Source organism: Passer domesticus, chromosome 16 (genome assembly GCF_036417665.1).
Source record: "Passer domesticus isolate bPasDom1 chromosome 16, bPasDom1.hap1, whole genome shotgun sequence".
Lineage (NCBI taxonomy): Eukaryota > Metazoa > Chordata > Aves > Passeriformes > Passeridae > Passer > Passer domesticus.
This window is the reverse complement of record NC_087489.1, coordinates 11,369,524-11,392,438: the sequence shown is the minus strand read 5'-3', so window position 1 is coordinate 11,392,438 and position 22,915 is coordinate 11,369,524. Positions and strand designations below refer to the sequence as shown.

Genomic DNA, 22,915 nt, shown 5'->3' with positions numbered 1-22,915 from the left:
AAACATATAAATAATCTTAATAAGTTTGGATAAATGTGCTTAGTAATTACTTTTTTCTTTGAACGTTTAATTAGAAAGGGATTTATAGAAGAGTTTATACTATCTGCCTGTAATAGTAAAACTTTGAATACAGGTTGTGTTCTCTCCTTGGTAATTTTACATATTTGTGACAACTCTCTGGTACACTGATAATGCTTTTCTAGCACAACTTAAATCATCACAGGACTGTCTCATGTACAAGCCTCAGACACTTCTTGATCTGTAATGTAAATGCCAAAATTTTGCTTAAAAAATTTTACCAGTGCACCGAATCTCTGTTATTTCTACTCTAGAATAAGCCATCTCCAGCCTTTTGGAATTGCACCTCACCATCAGTGGTTAGAGACATTTAAGGAAAATGTTTTTATCCTGGCTGAGATACAGCTTCAGCAAATTTGCCTACCCTTCGAAAAGAGGATATGGATTTAGCACTTGCAGAGCTGGCAGCCTGGCACATGCTCATAAATCAGGTCATTTCCCATTCAAATGTTAATATTTGCACCAGCAATTCATGCGCAGATGGAGGTACAACTTGTAACCCCAAAATAAAGCCTAGAATTTGAAATTGTGCACTTTATATGCAAGCAATTATTCTTTATCATATCCCATCTATCCCTGGTGATAAACTGGGAAAAGGAGCAAAAAGGCATTGCAAATTTTTTAGATCACTTCTGAAAAATGCAGCAAACAGGTTTGGGTGAACAAGGTAAAAACCTATCATTCTGCAGAGTATCTAAATAGTTAGATGCTATTCATTCTTAAATTCTAGATGAAAAAAGTATTTTCTTACAAAATTATCTTTTTCTGCTTTTTAGAATGGTGTATTCTCTGCTGTACAATTGGTCCATCTTCTTGGCTCCTTTGTTCAGCTTTTGGGAACATGTCCAGCTCAGATTTAGACATCTGTGTGATTTTATACAGTGAATATTTCCCTTGAAGCCAAAGGGAAATACCATCATTTCATAAAATAAGGCATATTCATAATGCTTCGCAAATTTGTGGCCTTGATCCCTGAGACCACTTCCAGCTTCAGCTGGGTCATGGAGCTTTATGACGACTCCAATTAATGTTTGTTTTACAGGGGAAAGGATTTTTCCACCTCCTGGGAATCCACCCCTCTTTAAAAGATGGAAACCCAAAGATGCCAGAACCACCTTTCAAATGGGGGTGTCCTCATTGTGCTGTGAGAGCAGTAGGGTGATAATTACAGCCCACAACTGCAAAAAGGCTGTTTGAATTCTCTGAGACCATCACAACTCCAGGAATAACAGCTGAACTCTGTGTTTCTCAAACGTTTAAAGTCAGAGGACCTGCTAAACTTTTGCAAGAATATTGCAAAAAAAAAGTCAAATAGCTACAGATGATGTTTGCTTGTTGGCACTGTGCTTTCTGTTCATAAGCTAAAATTCAAACATCCATTTATTGCTTGCATTTTGTCCCATTCTTTTTCCTTGTTTGCTTGTGGGAGCTATAAAGAGAAAAGAAAAAAAAAAAGTGCTTTGTGGATAAATTCTGATTTCTTACAGGATGTCACTGGGGTCCAGGCAAGGAACACTGGCTTGCCTTGCTTTATAGCTCTGAAGAAAATAATTAATTGCTGGGTTTTGCCTAAAATACAGGCTGAAGCCATGCAAGCCAGGCAGGGAATTTGTTTTCACCTGTTCCAGGGTGCAGAGTATTGTGTTCCCAGTCTGACCTGCCAGGAACCAGATTCTGCTATCTACCAAGAGCCCTCAAATTCCATTGGCACCAAAGAGGATTTAGATCTCCCTGCACCTTCCCACACCCATCCCTGTGTTTTTAAGCTCTTTGCAGACCCCTCTGTTTGATGACTGCTCTAAACAACTTACATCAGCTGCTACAAGATTTTAGCAAGTGAGTGAAAGCGCTGGAGACAGAAAAATGAGGCTTAAAATCCACCTGTCTCACAGGAAGAGGATCCTTTCAGGTGTGAGATAAATGCAGCTGCAGCCAAACCTCCACAAAAGCTGCAGCTTAATGAGAATCCATCAGGCAGAGCTGCTTACCCACAGCTCCAGCCTTTCAGGGAGAGAGGTGGGAATAGGCTGGGTAACAATCGAGGGATCAGCCTGTGCCTGGTAGGAGATAAAAACAGGAAAGCCTGAGCACAAGCTCTCTTAAACTCCTCAAGTGAGGAGGCCAACATGCTGGCAGGAAAATTCAAGTTTTTCTGCTGAGTTTGTTCACAAGACCCATTCAGGTAATTTAAAAGTGCAAAGAGCTGGGAGTAGCATGGAAAACAACCACAGAACACTTGGAAAGTGGTTGTTTTGCTGAGGGAAAAACATGAAGCTTGGCTCCTGGTCTTGCTGGGGAAAACACCAGGTCAGTGTAGCATAATCTGCTTGATATTATTCCTGTACTTCAGAAGAATTCTATACTGTTTTCTTGACAGCAGAAAACATAGCAGCAAAACAAGATGTTTTTATCTAATAGCAAAAGACAAAGGACACAGACAAATCTGTGCCTTGAATCAATTCTGGTGAAAATGTGTTCAATCCATATGAGAAAACTTCCTCAGTGAAGGCTTTTACTGCATGGTTCTGCCATTTGCTAAGTGGTAATCATGACATGCACAACACTGAAAGGTTATAATTGAAAATGTCTTTGGATCATCACTGGTGGCAAAATTTGTTTGAGAGTTATCTGGTTAATCTAATAATGCCTATAAGGAAAGCATGAAACCACGTTAGAGGCAAAGCTGTGATTGCCTCCCTTCCCACAAAAAAAGAGATGAGTATAAACATTTTCTGAGTTTCTTTCATGGTAGATTAGGAAATGAACCATCATGCATGCTGAATATTTAAGAATGGGACCAAATTAAATTTCTGAAACAGAAGAGGCAAAATACTGTATGGCCAATAGCAGCTATTTTAGAAATCTAATTTCTTGAAGTGAGATAAATGCATAAACAAGTGTTCTGCTTAAGCTTTTTAAGCATCTTACTACATTTCCCTTCTGGTATTTTTTGGCCATGAGTTTTAACAATCAGTAGTAATTTGGGCTGTGCCCACTGCTTGTGTTTTCAAGATGAGACCTCTCAAGAAAATATTGTTTTTTAAAAAAATTGCACCGTGTGTAGCGGATTTGTCCTCAGTTACTTATATTATTATTACTTTATCTTCTATCAATGTGTTTATTGCAATGCACTTCTGTGATGTCTCATGGGCAATCACCTGCACCTTACAGAGGTACCAGCCATTTGGGGCTCCCCTCTTAAATTTCTCCTGGCTGCTGTTCTGCTGCTGAAAATTAATACAGCACAAAAGGCCACTGTAGATATTGTTCAGTGAGTATCAACAACATTCCCTTGCTAATCCTTCTTCTGAGCTGAGCAACCAAAACTCAATCTCCCCTTTAACCTCCTCCTTTGCAAGAATACAATAGCCTAAATTGTGTTATTTTGTCCCTGTGCAGTGTAGTGCTGGTACCTCCTGTCAAAGGGCACCCACAAAAATGTTCTCCTTTAGCTTGTAATAAATCCTCTGTCCCCAGGGTGTGTGTGCTTGCAGACAAGGCAGAAGAGGAAAGGCTTTAGAGCATCTCTCCTATCCTTTAAACAGAAATTTCCCCTGATATTAAGATGCAGTTCCTGGAGACAAAATCTCTAAGTGAAGTACTTGTACAAGGTTTTGAAAAGTATGCAGCAAGAAATGGAATGGTGTTGACCTAAAACTAAGACTGGGGGGTCTATTGTTGAATTCAGTGGGGATTGAGTTAAACCAAAACAGAACATTTTGAAAATCTGGCTTAGAATTTCATTTCACTGTGGGAATTTAGCTGGACTATTGCCTTCAGAGAGCTGAGCTGAGAGACACTTGGTGTAGATGCTTCATCTCTCCAAAACACATTCTCCAGGTCACTTCTGTTACAAAGGCAAGCCAAGAAAGATTTATTAACAGCCCTGATGTATAATCTGTACAAATGAGAGGTTTGCCCCAGAGCAGATCAGGCAGCAAAAGCCACCAGAGTTCCAGAGCCCCTGGACACTTTGGGGTCCAGCAGGGCTTGTCCCCCACACCCCTCAGGGGCACAGGGATCCAGATGAGGGATGGATGTGTGGCCACATTGCCTGGAGCATTTCAGAGCCCATTCCACTCTGCAGTGCAGATGCTCCAGGAAAATGAGACTGCTGTGTCCTCCTTCAGCTCCCATTTGTGGCAGGAAGATTCTGGGACTGTTTCTTGGTCACTTTTTTCAGGAACTGACCCAGTCTTAAAGCCTTCCTTAAATGCCTCTGTTTTGGAAAATCATGGCCCTCAGTGGTTTTTGGGTTTTGGTGTTGTTTTGTTGGTTTTTTAAATAATCACAGAACTGAGAATAGAAGCCCTGTCTGCTGAACCATAGAATAAAAATTATATCCATTTGAAGGACTAATATAACAAGGTCATGAGAGTCCCCTGAGAAATTTGGAGTGTATCCTCCAATCACTCTGAAATTAAGACAGGACAGTTGAGCAACTTGGACAAAGTGCCTGGGCTTGCTGGAGCCGTAGATGTGACTTGAAGGATGGGGAAATTCACACTTGCTAACCATAGGCTTTTCTAGCCAAGGAGAAAAGATGACAGCTGAAAGATTTGTCTTTTAAGCATGACATAGCTTTTCAATAAAAATATTGGTGTCTCAGCTGGGAGAGGTGAAAGGGTTGGAATAATTTCACTAACACCCTTTTGCCTCCTGTTCCCACAGTGCTGCTGACCGTGTGAGCTTAAGGTTTTAATGTTATTTATTGGTGAGTCATCCCAGGTGTCCCTGGTGCTTTAAAATAAAATCAAGATAAGTATTCCTGTCCACTAGAACTTATAAGGGAAATTAATTACATTTTTTTGGTACCAGATGAAGGGAATCATAGTGGAAAGGTTATCACAGTCTAGAGAAATGGTCATTTTGTACACAGGTAGATGTGCTAGACATCAGCGTGCCCTACAGTTATAGATGAGTGCAGAATAAAGCCCAATTTGGGGTTATTAGCAGCCTGAAATCAATCAGATAGAATTTCCCATAAAACATCTGTGTTTTTAAGTGAGTTCTTACATGTGACATTTCCTAAAGAGAACCAGCGTTCCCTTTTAGCAGATTATAAAGGAATGTTTTAGGGACTCATCACTTTATTTGAAATCACATGCACTAGAAAGACTAAAATATTGAAGAAATATGGATTCTTGAACTAATTTGGGAACTCCTTAACTGTGGATCTCTATCTTGGCATATTCCTGGGTGAGGTGCAACCACTCTGCTCTCCAAGTATGTCTTGTAATTCCCACCTGCTTCTCTGGAGATATTTTTATTTAGGGGGAAGCAATGCTCTAAGGAAAGACCTTAATGGAGTTACTCTTGCTTTTCTGCTGAGCCCAAATGTGTGAAGACAATTTTCAGTAGTTAAATAATCTTCAGCAATTGTGACATATGAATTATGTGATTTTTGTAATGGCTGTGCTAATCTTTTTCATTTTTATATGGAAGACATTTGTTTTAGCCTTAATCTATTTTTTTCACGGACTCTGCCCTTTTTAATATTTAAGCATCTGAAAAAGAAACAGACTTTTTAAGCTAATTGATAATCTAAGTAGTTTGGTCATAAAAAATAAACTGAAGCTAGCGGGCAGTTTTCAGCTTTTTCCTACCCTCTATTTCATCTCAGATCTCTTAATTACAGTACCTCATCATAAAACATCTCTAGCAGAGTAAGCCAATTAATTTTATACAGCAGCATAAAAGCTACATAATGTGATGAATTAGGGTATTTGCCCTGCTGCAAACTTGCACATGAACCTGGCACCTTGGTCCTGATAAACCTGAGGTTTCCAATATACCCACGGGGGTTTGAGTTATTTCATGTGCCTCATAATGATGTAGGTAAATTACCTGGTGCTCAACAATGTAGCAACTTTACAAAAGTAAAAAACCACAACCCTAAAATGTAATTTTCTCAAAGATCTGTGCTTGTCTAGTACAGTAATTGCATCAGTTGAATTGGAATTTGTCACTGAAAGAGCAAGAAAATAGAGTGTACGCCTGAAATTTTAAGGGAAATGCCTTGAAGTTGGGTGAATATTGATGGTAATATTAATAGATTAATATGTCCAATATGGAAATGAGAGATGGAACAGGAAAACGGCACAAAATTCAACTTTTGACTACTATAGTAGGCTGGGAAAGTTTAGATCTGTGGCTTGACACAAATTTCTCAGTTTTGGCCCCTGGTAATTAAAATGCCATCTCACTTAGGTGAGGCTGACCATGGAGTTTGGGTTGGGCTCTCTGAGCTCTGGTCCCTCCTCACACTGAATGCTCTGGGTGGATTCCACTGATTGTTCAGGAAATCTCTTCCCCAGACCCTGTGTGACCCTCGGGTGGCTCCTTTGTAGGAGGGAACAGGGGGCACCACCAAGAAAATCTCCAACCCCTCTGAATGTCACAGAGCTGCTGCTTGCTAAGGGCTGGGAAGGGGTGGGTGGCCAAAGGGTGGCTCAGAGCTCAGGATGAGGCATCACCGGCAGAATGAGACCTTGAAATGTGTCCAGCAGCACTGCCTGACTCAGCCACAGCCCAGAGTTACACCCCCAGAGTCTAACCCCACTGCCCCCAGTAATTCTGTGTAGGCACCACTTTTGTGTTCTCTTGCTGTGATAAATCCAGTATCAAATACTGATGGGGAGGAAGAGGCTCATTTCACACATATCTGGGCTAGAGGGTATTTTTACTGTTTCTGTAATAAACACAAATACCTATCTGTGCACTCTCAGACATGTATATTTTAATTAATCCCTGCTCCTGAGTTTAATTACAAGCTATTCCATCTCCAGAGTGTGGCTTACAGCACAGAGATAAATTGATACTTTGTCAGGGTACCCAAACATCTTTAGGAAATTTTAAATCAAGTGGCACACAGTGTGAGGTTTTATCACTCAGCCATTCCTACCAAATTACAAAGGAACAATATATCTACACCTCTCTCTAGGCTTCAGTATGCTAATGATTAACTGAGAATATTTTCTGAGTGATTTGTTACATTAAAAAGCACTAAAATTACTTATGCCAATAAGTATGTTATAGTTAAACTCTATGTATTATTTAAACAGTTTGGTTACTGCTAGCATGATTTATAAATTCAATATAAAAATGCTCAGATTTTTCACTGGTTATATTATTAGTCTCTTGATAAAAATTCCTTGCTTTTCTTCCATCTCAAGGGAACTTAATTTAAATATGAATAATGGAAAAAAGCCCACTTCCAGAAATTCAAACTAATCGTGCCTTTTAAGGCAGAGAAACCTTGGATTGAATTTTGGAGTTAGCATAAAAGAATGAAATGGTAACAAATTGTCTTATAACGTGATGTGATAAAATGCTGTATGGGTTTGGTGCAGCATTTGTGTTTTGAAAGTCAGATGTGCATCTCAGTAAACAGTCATGAACATGCTAATAGTTGATAATTAGTGAAAAAAGGTATAAACTGACAAATCTCAGAGGGGGAAAAAGTCTTCAAGTTATTTGCAATATTTTCCAGTCACATATTCCAGTAATACTGAACGGAAAGAAATGCAAACACGTGATGGTGGGAAAGGAGACTCATTATTTTTGACTAGCTGAAGAGTTGGGGATGTTTATTGTGGGAAAACTGCTGGAGCCCATCCTTGCCAAGGACAGGGAGGATTGAGGTATTTGTGTGCTCCCTTACTGCAAATAGAGCACCTCACATTTAGGGCAGTCTGTCACCAGAATCAGCTACTGAGGCTTTCCTTAACAAAGTCTCTTTGTCTTCAGAAGTTCTGCATGAAAGGGCTGCAGGATCTTAAGGAAAACAGCCTTGGGTGGAAGTGGAAAACATTCAGCTGGAACCCAGTGCTGCCCAGCAACACGGATGGGTCACAAGGCTTTGGACACTGAGAAATTATTTGGCTTTCTGAAGAAATTGGATTATTGAGGGTCCTGATCACACCCAGGGGTGCTGCTGTATCATGATCAGTCACTGCTGGGTTGGTTTGCAGGGAGGTTCTGGAGTTTGGGAGTCTTGGGGACAGGGAGGGGAGTCAGCAGCAGCACAAGTTGGCTTCTGAGTTCCAACCTGAGCCTGCTTCCCACCATCCAGCACCTCCCAAGGCCAGCAAGGTAACCAAAAACCTGCTGAACTCAAGGAAGGAGGAAGGTAAGCACAGAAAATTATCCATGGAAGTGCTTCCATGCTGGGTTTGATACCAGACTCTTTCAAAAGGAGCCAAGGAGAAAAGATGATGGCTGAAAGTGTTAAAGACATCCTGGAGCTGCCTTTGTTTTCATATTTGGTGTACAGATCTTTGTACCCAAAGCTATTTAACTCTGGACACAACATCTTTACTTTTGCATGTCCTAATTTCTTCTGATCCTTACTGTCTCCTTTCCTATTGCTTTGACACAATAAATTGAATTGTTGGGATTTTCAGAGATCAGCTTCAGGTACAGTATTACCAAGAATTAAAAATGTTTTGCTGAAATGAGAATTATTTGGTTTTTTCCCCACTGGAGCTTTAATCTGGCATGTTCTGCAAGTGAAGAAGAGTCTGATTGGTGGTCCCATGTGTGGTTGCACTAAAACAAACGTCAATAGTGGTTTAAAGAGAGTGCAGGAAAATACCCAATGGGTTAATTAGGCAAGTTCCATAGCTTGATTCAAATTAGGCTCAATGGGTCATGGAAAAATCGTTTTTGTTTACCCAAAACCAGAAGTGGGATTCAAATCTTGATTGTGAGTTTCAAGTAAGTGTTCAGGCTGCAAACAAATGACACATTATGAATAATTTAGGAAGGTCACTGACTGTTCTGGCTGTGCCTTGAATTCTCTCTGCAGTCCTGCTGTCTGCTACACTGGTTTATTTTACAAATATTATTGGCAATTTGGCATCCCAAATTTCTCTTTTTTTTCTTTCTTTTTTCTTCTTCTCCCTCTCTGGGATGTCTCATACTTTGGTGAAGGTTTGGCACATGTCCACTGTCCAATGCTCACAGATGTTGCCCATTTATTTCCACAGCTGGGTAATAACATCCCCCAGTGTGGGAGCCTGAAGATCTGAAGATTTATCTGCTGCTGCCAAAGTTGTCTTGTTCCTTGCTCAGGGCTGGAAATGAGACGTCCTGTGTCTCCCTTCTTTTGCTTTGTTTCCTCATTTCCAAAAGATATGGCACTTGTTAAGAGAATGCTGGTAAAGAAAGTTCGAAATCACTATTAATGAGCCTTCTGTATATGCAAATTCTGAAATGACAGCTTATTCTCTGGTATAATTAACAGTATTATTTCTGCTACCATGGATAAGGTTTTGTCAGTTCCAGTAAAATTGCTGGTGGAGCTTAAACCCCAGGAAATTGATCAATTTATGAGGAAGCTCTGTTTCTATACATTCAGTCAAGAACAGAATTCTTCATAAAATTCTATTTAAATGACATTCACTTATTTTCCTTTAGAAGAAGATAAAAGAATACTCTTGCTCACCAATTCACCATGGGTTACTTTTTAGTTGTCTAACAGAAAAAATATCTGGTTTTATTAGAAAGTATTTGGCCATTATTTTTTTAGCAGTTATTTGTGTACTGTAAGAGACTGAAGAAGTAAATGGCTGTGATATTGTAGGTCATATAGTTATTCTAGATACAGAGAAAATATTCTGTAACCTATTCCCTGTGTTTATCCTTAAACATTTATCCTCCCTGAGTGCCAAATTCAAACATTAGTCTGTGGCTGCTGCATCCTTCTGGCAGCCTGAGAATCTGAACCCCCTGGCTGCATTTTCTGATTGTAAATCCTGTCACTTAATCTTGCCTAACTGAGCAGAGAAGTCAGGGCTCTTCATTAGCATACAGCAGATCCTGGGACGGGGATGATTTGTGCACAGCGCTCTCAGATGAGCTATTGATGATCCCCTGTGAGATCCCAGCAGAGGGAGTCACTCTGATTTAAGACCAGAATTCAACAACTGCTCCTCTCACCTAAGATTTGTGTGTTTAGAAAAATGACAGCTTGCTCTGGTGGTCCAGAAGCTTCCCAGCAGAGGGGTGGGCTCCTCCCCTCCCATCCTTCATTGCTGTCTTAGGAAAACTGAGCTATAAAATGTGTTGAATTTAGTGGGTTTTGCCTTCTAGATTTTTGGGCTCGGTGGTAAAAAGCACCTGCTGTGTTTGCCCTCAGCCGGTGTGTCACCCTCCTTTGGGAAAGCTGGGCCTGGATCAGAGAGGGCATTTTGGAGGCAGCAGATGATCTGGGAGTTGGGGAGGATGGGTGGCACCAGCTGATGGAGGTGCAGGGAGGGAAGGGAAGTTACAACCCCAGGGTTTGTGGGGATGGAAGGAGAAGGGTCCCAGAGACTCCATGGGACCAAGCACCAGGTCTTGAAGTGAGAAATTCCCCTGAGAACATGGCTGGGAGGAGGGAAATTGCTGCTTGTGACCTTTTTTATATCTCTTCTGGTTTGCTTTCTAGTCTTCTGTTACAGAAGTGTAATCAGCCCAGTCTGCATCCTGAAAACAAGAGGCTTTGGCTTCCTAATGACAAGGAAAAGGTCTGGATGGATCCACCTCAAAGCCCTGGCTGACTGGGAAGCAGCAGTTGCTGGATTGCTTTGGGAGCCGTAAACAGAGGCTGTGTGATCTGGATAATGAGGCAGACCCACACTTAGATTTCTGTTTAATATTTTCTGCTGGTATAATTGTCATTCAAAATTGAATCTTTTGTTTGGCTTCAAACATTCCATGGGCAACTAAGGATTTGGTTTGTGGAGCTTGGCAAGGAGCAAAGAATCTAAATTCATGGGAAGAGTTGAAATGATTAAATACATTTTAAAGTGAATTTCTTTCTCACCAAAAGAAATCTACCCCATTTTTATCACCACTTACATGGACTTCACTCCCTCACCTTTTCTTCACTCAGACAGGCACCTCTCACAGCCTTGAAAGCAAAACATGGATCAATGCTGTTTTCAGAACAACAGCTAAACTCTTTCAGCTGATGTGTCACTCCAGAAGGTGCCATTTCAGATGTGATTAAACAAAGGAGTCAAACATGCTACAGTACATTAAGTTTGAGCCAGTCTTTGGGGATCTGTTGAGTGATAGTGGAAAAGAATTTAGCAAATCACACTGGGATTCAGGATGCTGGTGGCTCTACAAGATGCTTTGGGCTGTTTTCATTAATTGCTCTGTGCACTTGTGGTCCTTTTTGGTTTTGAAACTTGTTATATTTATCAAGTAATGTAGCAAACAGGCTGTATTAGTGGCTGTTTAGTGGAAATAAATAACCATATGTTTGTGAGCAGTCCTTTGGCTACTTGCCATGTCCAAATTATTGTGAACAACCAATGCTTTGTAAGCTGCCACATGGTCCCTGCTCTAAATGCCTCAGATTAATTTGATCACTTAGTGTGTGGCTTTTGATAAAGTAGAGTAATATGGAAATTACAAAAACCAGTAATGGTAGATTTTTTCTTGCTATAATTATTGATTTCAGGTCCATAAGTATTTATATGATTTGGGAGAATTCCTGGTTTGACTTTTAAGTTGCCAGACATGTTTTCTTTCCAAACAGTAGAAATATTGACTATAATGTCAGTGGGTGAAGTTAAATGTTAGTGGGAAGAGCCACTAGGAGAGAGAGGGATGGGGGTGGGCAGAAATCAAGAATAATTTAAGCACAAGGCTGGTTTTGAAGATTTATGAAGTCCACAAGCACATACAGGTGACTGCATGGACTCCACAACAGGATTTTATGGGGATGATATCTGAATTGAGTGTTTACTTTTCTTCTGAATTAAGAGAGGGTACTCTTCATATTGCATTTAATAAGTCCTTATATCTGGCATAACTCTCCATCTGCAATGAATTTTAACTACATAAAATGTAGGAAAACATGGACATCATCTGCATTGGCAATATTTAGATACATATGCAATGTTTCATCCTCTCTTCTCCCATCACTAATATATAAAGCGTAGAAGAAGCAGTAACAACAGCAGGTTGGGCTGAATTCACCTTGAACTCCCATCCCTATTTTACACAAGCAGTGTTTTTAAGGGTGTCAACATTCTCTAAACTATCCATGCCTGCAGATCCTCAACTTAGGGACACCTGTGCAGAGTGAAAGGTCTCTTGCACAGGTATTTCCATATTTCTCCAAGCTCTGGAAAGGAAGCATGGTTTCTTTTCTATAGATGGACCAAAAAAAAAAAATTAAAAAAATGTAAAGTGTTAATTTGCTAAGTCCCAAAGGGAGATAATTAATAACTGGATCCAGATCTCCTGATCTGTTCCTTCATCAGGTGGCCAACTTTTCTTTCCAAAAACCTGCAAATGTGGCTGTTTTGAGGATGTAGATCAGGCAGCACTTTACAGCCCCTGCTTTTCACATTATGCTTTAAAAATATTCGGTTCAATATTCTTTATGGGTGTGTTTCTCCCCCTGAACTGCAGTGTCTGGGACATTGGTGAAATTAGACCTCCAGTAACTGCAGATTTCAGAGTGGCTGTAAGTGTTTACTGAGCATGGAAAATGATTCAAAAATGAGACCTCTAGAATGATGCCAGGCTTCATTCCACCACTATTAAATCAAGGTTCATTTTTATAGAGCAGTTTGCTCAATTTTACTCCATATTAGAGGAGATCAATGAAATAATACGATATTTGACTAGAAGTGACACCTGGAGTTGTACAGTAATGTTTGCTTTTCTTAGCAAACCGACTTTTCCAAAAAGACTTTGATCCTGTTCTTGTATCCACAGACTTTGAGGAGTCAGTGCCTCTCAGGTACTTCAAAGTCTAACCTGGTGACATTATGGTTTAATAAATATATAGCTTTCCACTTTCACTTCCACTGACAGAATACTCTTCTCACATTTCCTTTACCTAACTTTCAGTATGCCTTTCAGCACTGAGCTGGCCTGTAGCTGCTCCCATAACAAGGAAATTTGTCCTCCTAATTCCAGCCACACTGTCTCTCAGGCATCAATTCATCACTTAAATTTGTCATAAGTGTGTTAAATAGAACACTGAAATTGTTCTTGTCAAATAATCTCCAAGCAGTATAGAGTATGACTCTGCTACATCCTTGGATTCTGCTCTAACATTTTACACTGTCAAAATAAAGCAGACGTTCCCCTCCTCCCCAGTAAAAGTTCTTTAAGCCATTAAATTACATTATCATTTATACACATTTTTATCTGCTGTATTTGCATGGCTATAGTTATGGATCTGTCAGTGTTTTTACTATAAACCCCTATTTCCAGGGATTTAGACAGTAATTCTGCCTTAATAATTTGCTCCAGGCTAAAGCTTAAAATGCAAAGTCTCAGGCTGAGAATAGTATTTTTTTTTCACCATTTTGGAAAGCAAATCATTTTGCCTGCTCTTAAGTATGGGAAGTGCAGTTGTGCCTTCAGGGAAGAGCTCCTGGAGGGGGCTGGGGGTGTTCTCCAGGCAGAGGCTGAGCCTGCTCAGCTCTGCCCTCAACTTCAGGGCATTAAATGCTTCAAGCAAGAGAAATCTTTCCTACACCTCCTGAAAAATACTGGGGTGTCTATGCAGCATGCAAAGATTGACTGCAGCTTGCAAAGGCTTGTGCCAAATAGATCTGAAGTGGGGAGTTGGATGGTAATAGCAATAACTCTGGCAAGGTAGAACTCAGCACAGGTTTTTGGGTGGTTTTGTGGATTTTTTTTTTCAACACTGTTCCCAGATAGCTTTTTCTGCAACTGCTGAAAACTTGGCTGAGCTTTGGTGTTCAAGTGGAAGCAACCCCCATCTCTTGCCAGCTGCCATGGTAACAGTCTTGCCCTACTATTAAAAAATGAATGATATCACCCCAAAATCATGAGTGCCTTTGAAATTATGAGATTTGAGGTCTCTCTTTTAATTTTTTATTTTGGGGGGGGGGGGGGATGGCTTTATTTGGAGCTTTTAAGCATTTTAGTAATTTCAAACTTATTGTGAGAAGACACTTGCAGTCTTTCTGCTATGTGGGAAGTTGATTTTATTTATTATCATTAATAAATTAAGTTTGGCTTAATCAGATGATTCTAGGACCTACGATTTTAACAAAAAATGTTTAAAAAACTGCAGGGTTTGAAGTAAAATTCTGAGTTGGCACAGATAACTTCAATACTTTCTGACACTTTACACATAATTTCTGTTTAATTTCTCTCACTCTCCCTCCCCCCTTTTTCTCCCTCTTGCAAAGTGCCACAGACACAAGAGGCTACATTTGAGTTCGCTGCCAGAGAAATCAGATGGAGGGTGAACAAATTGATCATAAGAAGGGAAAGCAGCCATTATTTGCCTGATAATTTTTGGTAATCAGCAATAATGAGAACAGAAATAGAGAAAGTTTTTGCTAATTGCATCATTTTTTTGTGTGTGCAAAATGTTAATGTTTTCAAGAGAGGCAGCAATCATTCAGAAGAAGAAAAGGGTGCATTTTCTTACAACATTTGTTTCAGGTGGCTATTGTTTAAAGAGGTTTCTTTGTACATCTCATGCCTGTTAATTATTTAAAATGAGCTGCTATGTTATCTAACTGATCCTGGATTGAAATTTCTGGAAAAAAATATTTTTGCTGTGAAGTTTAAAAAGTGAAGAGAATGAAGGGAATAAAATAACTGTGAGGAATAAGGAAATAAGATTAGAATTGACCTTGCTGCTATGAAGACTCCTTTCAGCTCTTGGAGATGGGGAGGAGAAAAATCAAAGATGTTAACCTTATTCTCTTTTTTCCCTTGCCTGCAGAAGGCCTCTTGGCACATGCATCACATTTAATCTTATTTCTCCTTCTTGTATATATTGCATTAACCTCAGTTTGCATTTGGCTTGTTTTCTGCCTTTAAAAAATGATCTGTGGGGAGCTGTACCTTCCATTTGGCAGTCTCCAGTGATTTGGATCTTAATTTTCACCAGAAAAATGATTTGGTTGGAGGGCAGGTCCAGTGGCCTCTGGGCTAACTTGCAATTGGTTTGGAATTTCCTCCACATGCAGCAGAGGGCTGGGAGTGCCTGGCTGCTCCAGGCAGAGCCTTCTCCAGGGGCTGGGATGGCACCTGAGGAGCCTGGAGCAGGTCAGCTCCCAGGCCAGCTCCAGCTGGACACTGTGCTTTGTGCCATGTTTAATGCTCTGTGCGGGATGGAAATGTTGGTTTGGAGAGGTGCTGGCTCAGGAGGTGCTGGTTTAGGACTGCCCATGGCTGGCAGAGCTGCTGCACTGCCCAGGATGGGGCAGAGGTTTGGGATTGGGTTTGGGTTTGGGGAGCAGCTCCTTGGGCGAGGCAGAGTCATCCCTGTCCCCTCCTCTTCTCCTTGCAGGCACTGCTGCTGTTTAATCATTTCTGGCTCTCCAGGGTTCTGTTAATTCTGTCTAAAGGCAGAGCCCCACAGGAAAGGTTCCAGCAGTGTGTGCTGCTCTTAGCCCTGAGCCTGGTGCAAAGCACTGGCCAGAGCCTGACCCTGTGGGTCAGCAGGAAGCAAAGCAGGCTCTGAAGCCTTCTTCCCATGCAGAATCTTGGAGAAGCCCCAAAATCCAAACCAAAGCAAACCTGTGATGCCATTTAAAGGGTTTTACAAGGGCAGGAAAGATGCTTGCACAAAAACCTGCAAATGCTCCACAGGGACAGCAGAGCTCAGTCCTGACAAGGGCTCTCTGCACTTTATTGGAAATCTCATGACAATTAGATATGGCTTTTGCTTTGAGTTCCAGTGTTCCAGTGAATTTATCTATTTGATAACTGGGAAGATGTAAATGATCTCAGCCTTCTCCGTACCTCCCCTATGTACTTAGTGTGTCCTGAAGCTGAGAATTTTGGCAGTAGGCAAAGATTTTGTCTTACTCTTTATTTGATTGCTTGATTGCTCTTTCTTGGCAAGAGCTCATTTACTGAGAAAAATATCCTTGATCTAGAAAGTGTGTGTGTGTGTATTTTTTTTCCCTTCAAAATAAAAACATTCTGAAAGCAGAACTGAACAGAAGATTCAACAAAGTACCTGTCATGGATATACTTGGGGTTTGGGCTAAGAAATGGGAGTATACTGCATTTCTGGTGGAGAAACTAGAGAAAACATGTTTGTTATTCTGTGTGTATTTAAAACCAGAAAACCATGCAAACTGACACCTCCACTTCCCTCTGCATTGTTTAAGCGACATTAAATGTAAATCTCAAGAGAGAAAAATATCATAAACAAATAACTTCTTTTTTCTCAGTATTTGTAGTTTATTTACAATTTTTCTAAACATTCCTATACTACAGAAATGTTAAGATGTATTTTTTTCTATATAGAAATACACAGAGTTTTTTCTTTCAGCTAAGAAAGGGAGGACTTTCCAAGACAGATTTGAGATATTTAAGTATGTATTCTTCATGATTTTCTCTGTTATGCACATAAGAGCTTCTGCTGAGGCCAGGTATTATTGTGACAGTCCTTTTCATGAAAAGAAGAATTAAACCTTCTGCATTTCCCCCCTGAAAAATCTGTAAGGCTGAACTCTTGCTTTTCATACCTGCTGAGGTAATGGTATTTTAGAGTGCTTCAGCTTTCTTTAGTGCTGCATATTGATTAAGTTACTCAATATTTGACAACATGAAGCTTCTTTTCCCAAGATATTTGTTAAAGAAAATCTATGTTTTTCCATTTCCAAGGAAAGGCTTTAAACATGTTCCTCAGTGTTTGTTGTGTTCCTAATGACAAGGCGTGCAACCAGCCCTGGGTGCCTGAGCAGGGTGGGGTCTGTTGGTTCCTCACACTCAACAACTGCTGTCAAGAGAAGCCACCATTTGAATAAACAGTTATTTAATTCACATTTCCCCTAAAATTATCTGCAGATTTTTCTTTGAAAATCAAATAAACTCAGATAAAATGATTATTTGATATATTTGTGTTGGGTTTGTATATAAATATTTGGGTTTGTATCTTGCTTTGTAATTTCTCCCTTTTTCAATCTGAACAGGTTCTTTGCTTTCCCCCCACCCACCACATAAAACTCTCGGAGAATTCAGTGGTCTCCAAGTAATTCTGCCAGTCAGCCCTGCTCACAAAAATCTGTAGGGTTGCATATTTCTCTATCTTTGTATTTCTTTTAAGAATTTCCAGAAAAATAGCTGATGACCATCATCACTTTGTGAAGGACAGAAAACCTCCTGTCAGCGTTACTCTGGCTGCTGGGGTGAAAACTCTGTGAAGTAGCTGCACATGAACTGTTGCAGTAACTCCTAAATTATAGATGAGTGCTGTGATTCCACATTCTACAGCAGTCAGGTGCTGCATATGATCCTTTCTTCCATCCTTGCCTATTCCTTGACTAAATAAAAGATGGGCTTTCTGTATAATCCCTCTCTTTTAGCTTTATCTTAAAAATATGTCTAGTGGATATTAACTGATTTTGACTCCTTTATAGTCCATATGATCAGCACCTAAAGGAAGAGCAGATTTCTCTCTTTCTTTAAATAATTCTCTTGAATATTCTTCTGGGAGCCATCAAACTTGTCTCCAGTTCAAGGTGACAGTGTCTGTAGCTGCTACACATTTTTGGGGATTTGGCCAGTCCTTTTCTTCCAAGGATGAGAAGCCACACGACCTTCTCCTGAAAGAGAGACACAGCCCTTGTTTAGCATTAGAGACACAGGGATGTCTGCAGACATCCTGAAGGGCGGGGTGGGAGGGTTATTTGCAATTTTTCAGGATGTTAAAACCGCACTAAGAATTAATTTCAGCAGATGTAAACTTCTGCATGCCTGTGTGTGCAGGCTGACATAGTGGTGACTTCATTAGCCAGTCATCAGAGAGCTGTGACTCACGCTCTGGTGGCACTCAGCTGCATTGCAGATCTTTGTATTAAGTAAGACTTAATTAATATTTAATAGGCAGTTAGGAAGGAAAGTTTTGAAGAAGTTGATTTCCACTTTTTTTTCGCCTTCTGGGCAATACTAGACTCTTAACCTCTAGTGATGGTTATTGTTAAGTAGGTTGAAGGAACTGAACAGAAAATACATAGAGAATTGAACTTTGAATGATTTGAAACGACCCATTTCTTCTACCTCCTTCACCACATGTGCACAAATTCTTCCTTAAAAAATAGCAAAAAATTCTCTGTATATTGTTTGCTATAATAAAAGTAAAGGCTGAAGTTTGATCGTAAAATGTATTCCTGCATCAAGAAGTCTGGCAGAAGAAATCAATAAAAAAGAATTGCTTGTCTTATTTGAGTTTTTTTTTCCCCAAAATAATACTCAGAGAAAATATGATAACAGATCTTGAAGGCAGGTCAGGAAGGGTGAGTTTAACTGAGCAGAGGAATGGCCTGAACAAAGTGTGTGACTAATCCATGGATCCCTTTGTTGTCTGGACACTCTCTTTCCATGTCTGTTGGACCAAATTAAAGAAAAACATCTTTCAACATTTGTTTACCCAGTGTTCCCCACTGAAATAGCAGGGTTTCAGTGATTTGCACAAATTTAGGGGTGTTTATTTCCACTGCCACTTGTTTGTGAACACTCATGGAGTGGGTGGCTTTGACTGCTCTGGTGGAAACAACAGCAAGTGACAAAAACCCCACGGGCAGATTTGAATTAAATTTTGTGCATTCCTTGATTTGGGGTTTGCTAAGACCTACTGTATGTGTGAGAAACAAGGCTATTCTTTTTTTCTTTTCTTGCATATTTTTGACAGATAATGGAGATTATCAACATTTTATATGACGCAAGGATGCAAAGCAGGATACATCATGCAAAAAGGGCTGAGTTCCACTTTGGACAACTTTACCAAATTCATCCCCACTCTCTTTCTGTTGGCTTCATAATCTTTTCTTGAGAAACAATTGCTTCTTCACATGGAAACAGGTATATTAGTGGCAGCTCCAGGCTCTATGCAGCATATGATGCTGGAAGTTTAATTTAGACTTGGAGAAATGAAAAACCGTGGAAGAAAATTTGTGGGGGTTTTCATATATTGCAGCACACTAAACTATATTAACTTTATCCAATGACCTTTGTTCAGCCTATGGTTTCATTTCTTGGAATTGCCAACACCAAAGCTAGAGAAATCTAGAGGAAGCCATAAAAGATGTTTCATAAGAAATGCAGTCACCTCACCACATTGAGCTTCCCAGGATAATGATTAACTCTTTGTATTCTTCAGAATTTATTTATTTCAGATTAGAACTTGATTCCTGCAGGTGCAGACTCTTTTTAGTAAATATGCAGCTAATTTTAGATGTACTGTAAAACATCTATATATATAAAAGCCATGATGATGATGGTTGTTTTATTTTCTTTACAAGTGCTAGCAGACCTTTTGGCATTCTGTAATTCCAGGACCTAGGTGTTACCATCCTTATTTTGACAGCCAGAAGTAAAATAGAGAGGAAAGTTTAAGCCAAATATTTGTGATGACCCCTTGAATATGTAATCACACTCTGACCACAAAACCTTCCTCCCCCATTGCATATGGAGATTCCCAGTGACTTCTTGGTAATAGAGTCAAGAATACAAAGCTAATGAAGACTTTCTGTACTGGTGTTAAACAGATTTTCTTTTCCATTACTCTTAAATTTTGGTGAGGATTAAGCTCTGTACAAAGCTATGGAAGCCTGCAGAGCTTTAATTACTCAGCATTGGAAAAGCTTTGTTTTGCTGAATAGTCTTTCTTGATTTGGTATGTTTCTGATATGCCCTTGAAAAATTACTCATCAGAAAAAAAAATTAGACAAAAATAAATTTGCAAAATTTTAATACACCTACAGTGAGTTTTAATGAAATTCAATCAGAGCACAGTGAACACATCTCAAATTAGCTAAAATATTCTGTATGTGATCCTGATGTTTTAATTAAAATATCACTGGAAGGATTCAGTTAGTATGGGATTCAGTGGAAGTACTGGAAATTAACTGTGGACACAAATTCTTAGAGGCATGACAAAAATATTGAGAGAGTTGCTTGTCATTGTTTTAGCAACAATCTGTGATTGTAACACATCCCTGTAGTCTGCATCAGCTATTTTCAATGAGGCGGGTTCAGCTCTGCACTGTATTTTTCTCTTTTTCCACTCTCATTGAGCCTATTGTGTCACATCCCAGAACAGCCCATGGGTTGGTCATTTCCTCCTTGCAGATTAATCTCCTGTCTTTTGGCAAAGAGAACAGAAATAAAGAAATATAAACACACAAAACTCTGCTTTCTTTGGAGCTTAAAAGCAGGTTTAAGGTTTATTTGGCTCTTGATTATCAGTTTCATACTTTTCAGAGGTTGTTTTCATGTGGTCCTTGGAATCTGAGTTTCATCACATATCATTTTATGATCAGCTGATGAAATGATTGAGAGGAAAAAAAGTAATGAACCAGCCTTTAAAAACTGTATGTCTGCACATCTGCAAATCTTAAAAGAAGCCAAACAAAAGCTAAACTGAAGGGTAGGACCCTTCTTGAAAGAAAATTAAATGGCTTTATAGATACTATTATTTTCTAAGAACTGATTTTTTATACTGAAAAGAAGCTCTTTTCAGCAGTATAGTACATACAACTTCTGACAAAAAACTGGAAAGCAATTTAAAATTTCCCCAAAAGACATATGACAATATATTCCAGACCTCTGCAAACTGGGGTGACGCTGTGGGGTGCTTAATTATAGACCAAAGTTTTATCAAACTAAGAGAAATAGAAAGTACTAGACTAAGTATAAAGCTGCAAAGAATGTTCAGTGGTTTCATTCTTAGAGAGAAGTAAATTTTTTTATTCCTTTTTTTTCCTCAAGACCAGCTGCAGGACCACTGATAAGAAGTGCAGGGGAATAACAGCCTTTGGGCTACTTGTTCCGTTATCTTTGGATGAAGATGCTCTTGATTGTGGATGGATGCTACATCCACCTCTATGGAGACACAGGGAAAATACTTTCCAGAAGTATTTTAGACAGAATAATGAATGAACATGCATTTTCAAAAGACTTTTCAATAAAGTAATGTCTTTGAGGGGGATCTGATGCTTACCCCTATAACAAAGTGTAGGAAGACTCATCTCAAAAATCTCTCCCAGCTTTCCCAACCACAAAAACTCATCTACAGAGTATGAAAATGCTGCAATTCATTCCCCACAGGCTGGGAGGGGACATTGCCTGGCCTCTGTGCTATCACACAGTGATCCAGGCCTCCTGGCTTCTCTTTCTATCAGCACTCCATGGCAGTATCAGCCAACTGGAGAAACACCCCAAAACCAGATTCTTCCTAAACTTGATCCTGAACCTAAAATTCCTGTGAGTGTTATTCTGTATGTTAATGAACCCAGGACGCCTGTGTGTTGAATTTTAAGGTTTTGTTCACCTTGAGGTGTGGGTGCTCAAAGGATGTCTCACATTCAAGAGGCAAATGTCTCTTGCTGTTCTTGCTGAACTGCCTTCCACAAATTTCAGCTGTGCACTTCCTGAGAGCCACAGGGCTGGAAGCCCCAGACAGTGACATCAGGTGGAGTCCATCATTCATGTCCTGATGTCATTGCTCAGGGGCAGGAATCATCCCAGGGACATGGCAGCCCGCCAAGGGCCAGCCAGCTTTACCTTAAAGGCACCTGCACACTGAGAACTTCCCAAAATAAGTGTGCATCAACCTCCTCTGCTTGCCAAAAAGCAAATATCCCTAAGGGACATCCCGTGGCTTTTCTATTTATCATCTTGTTCTCTTTCCACTCCCTGTCCAGGCTTTTATTTTCTGTCCATCCTACCCTCTCTTAACACTTTTCTCACTTCTAATGTGCTTGTGTCCCTTCCTCCCCACCCTCCCCCTGCTCACAGACCCCTCCATCCCCCTGCTGCAGACTTGAAGCTGAAGGAGGTGACAGGGGGAGTGGACAGCTGGAGTTTGTCTGACATGACAGCTTTCCCCTGTGCCAAAGATTAGTATTGCTGCTGTGGTGGTGCAGCCAGATATAAAATACAGCCCCAGCCTTTCCCTGAAATATGCCCTGTATAAATTCCAGGCCTTGGGTGAGAGAAAAGTTGACTGTATTTGATGCCATCTTTTTTTCATGAACATACACAATCTATATATAATTTTTATATCCAAGCTTTCTTCCAGCCTTCCCAGTCAAAGCAGCAGCTCCTAGGCTCCAAGTGAATTGCACATATGTAACTTTTAAAGCCTGGTTGGTATTCTGTGTGAATTGGCAAATAATGACAGAAATTCCTGAACCATGATTTAGCACAAGCAGACAGTCACTATCAATGTTTGCTCTAATCAGGAAAATGAGTTAATCTGTAGAGTCATAGAATCATAGAATTTTTTAGGTTGGAAAATACCTTGAAGAACATCAAGTCCAACAGTTAAATTCATCTTTAAAGGGAAAATGTTTAATTTATGACTCTATAAAAAACACTGAGTTGGCCACAACATTAAAAGCCAAGATGACCTGGATTTTACTTGTCACTAACTATAGATAGCTGCAGACATAATAATAATCATCATTGTCATCATCATCATCATCAAAAACAATAAATACATCTAGTTCTAATAGATTTAAAAAATGATCTGGTGTGGAAATGTGGAAAAAACCACACAAACTTCAAGAGTTTGTGTTATAACACCTGCTGTTGCTCATGGCTTGCAGCAGCAATAATCTGCCCTGTATTTGGCAGCATTGTATTGTTTGGTATGACAATTGTCATGTTCCAATGCCAAAAAGCAGAATTTGACTATTCTCTGATTGACAGTAATATAAAACAGCACATTAGTTTTATTTTACTTATTTTACAGAATTCCACCACAAGATAAAACCAGAATCTGTCCCATTAAATAAGCATTGAAAATCTGGGCAAAAATCTCAAACCCATGAAACCTATGAGGGTGAAAGTTTTACCATAAAATCACATGGTTTTCACA

General features: G+C 39.8%; 1 long non-coding RNA gene across 1 annotated transcript in view; it reads left to right on the top strand.

Moving 5' to 3' along the window:
- The first annotated feature begins 2,073 nt into the window (after positions 1-2,073).
- Positions 2,074-22,915, top strand: part of LOC135282344 (uncharacterized) — an 88,295-nt gene continuing 67,453 nt past the window's right edge. The window contains exons 1-2 of the long non-coding RNA XR_010348562.1: positions 2,074-2,260; positions 7,828-8,209. This is a non-coding gene — a long non-coding RNA (uncharacterized LOC135282344). The remainder of the gene's footprint in view (positions 2,261-7,827; positions 8,210-22,915) is intronic.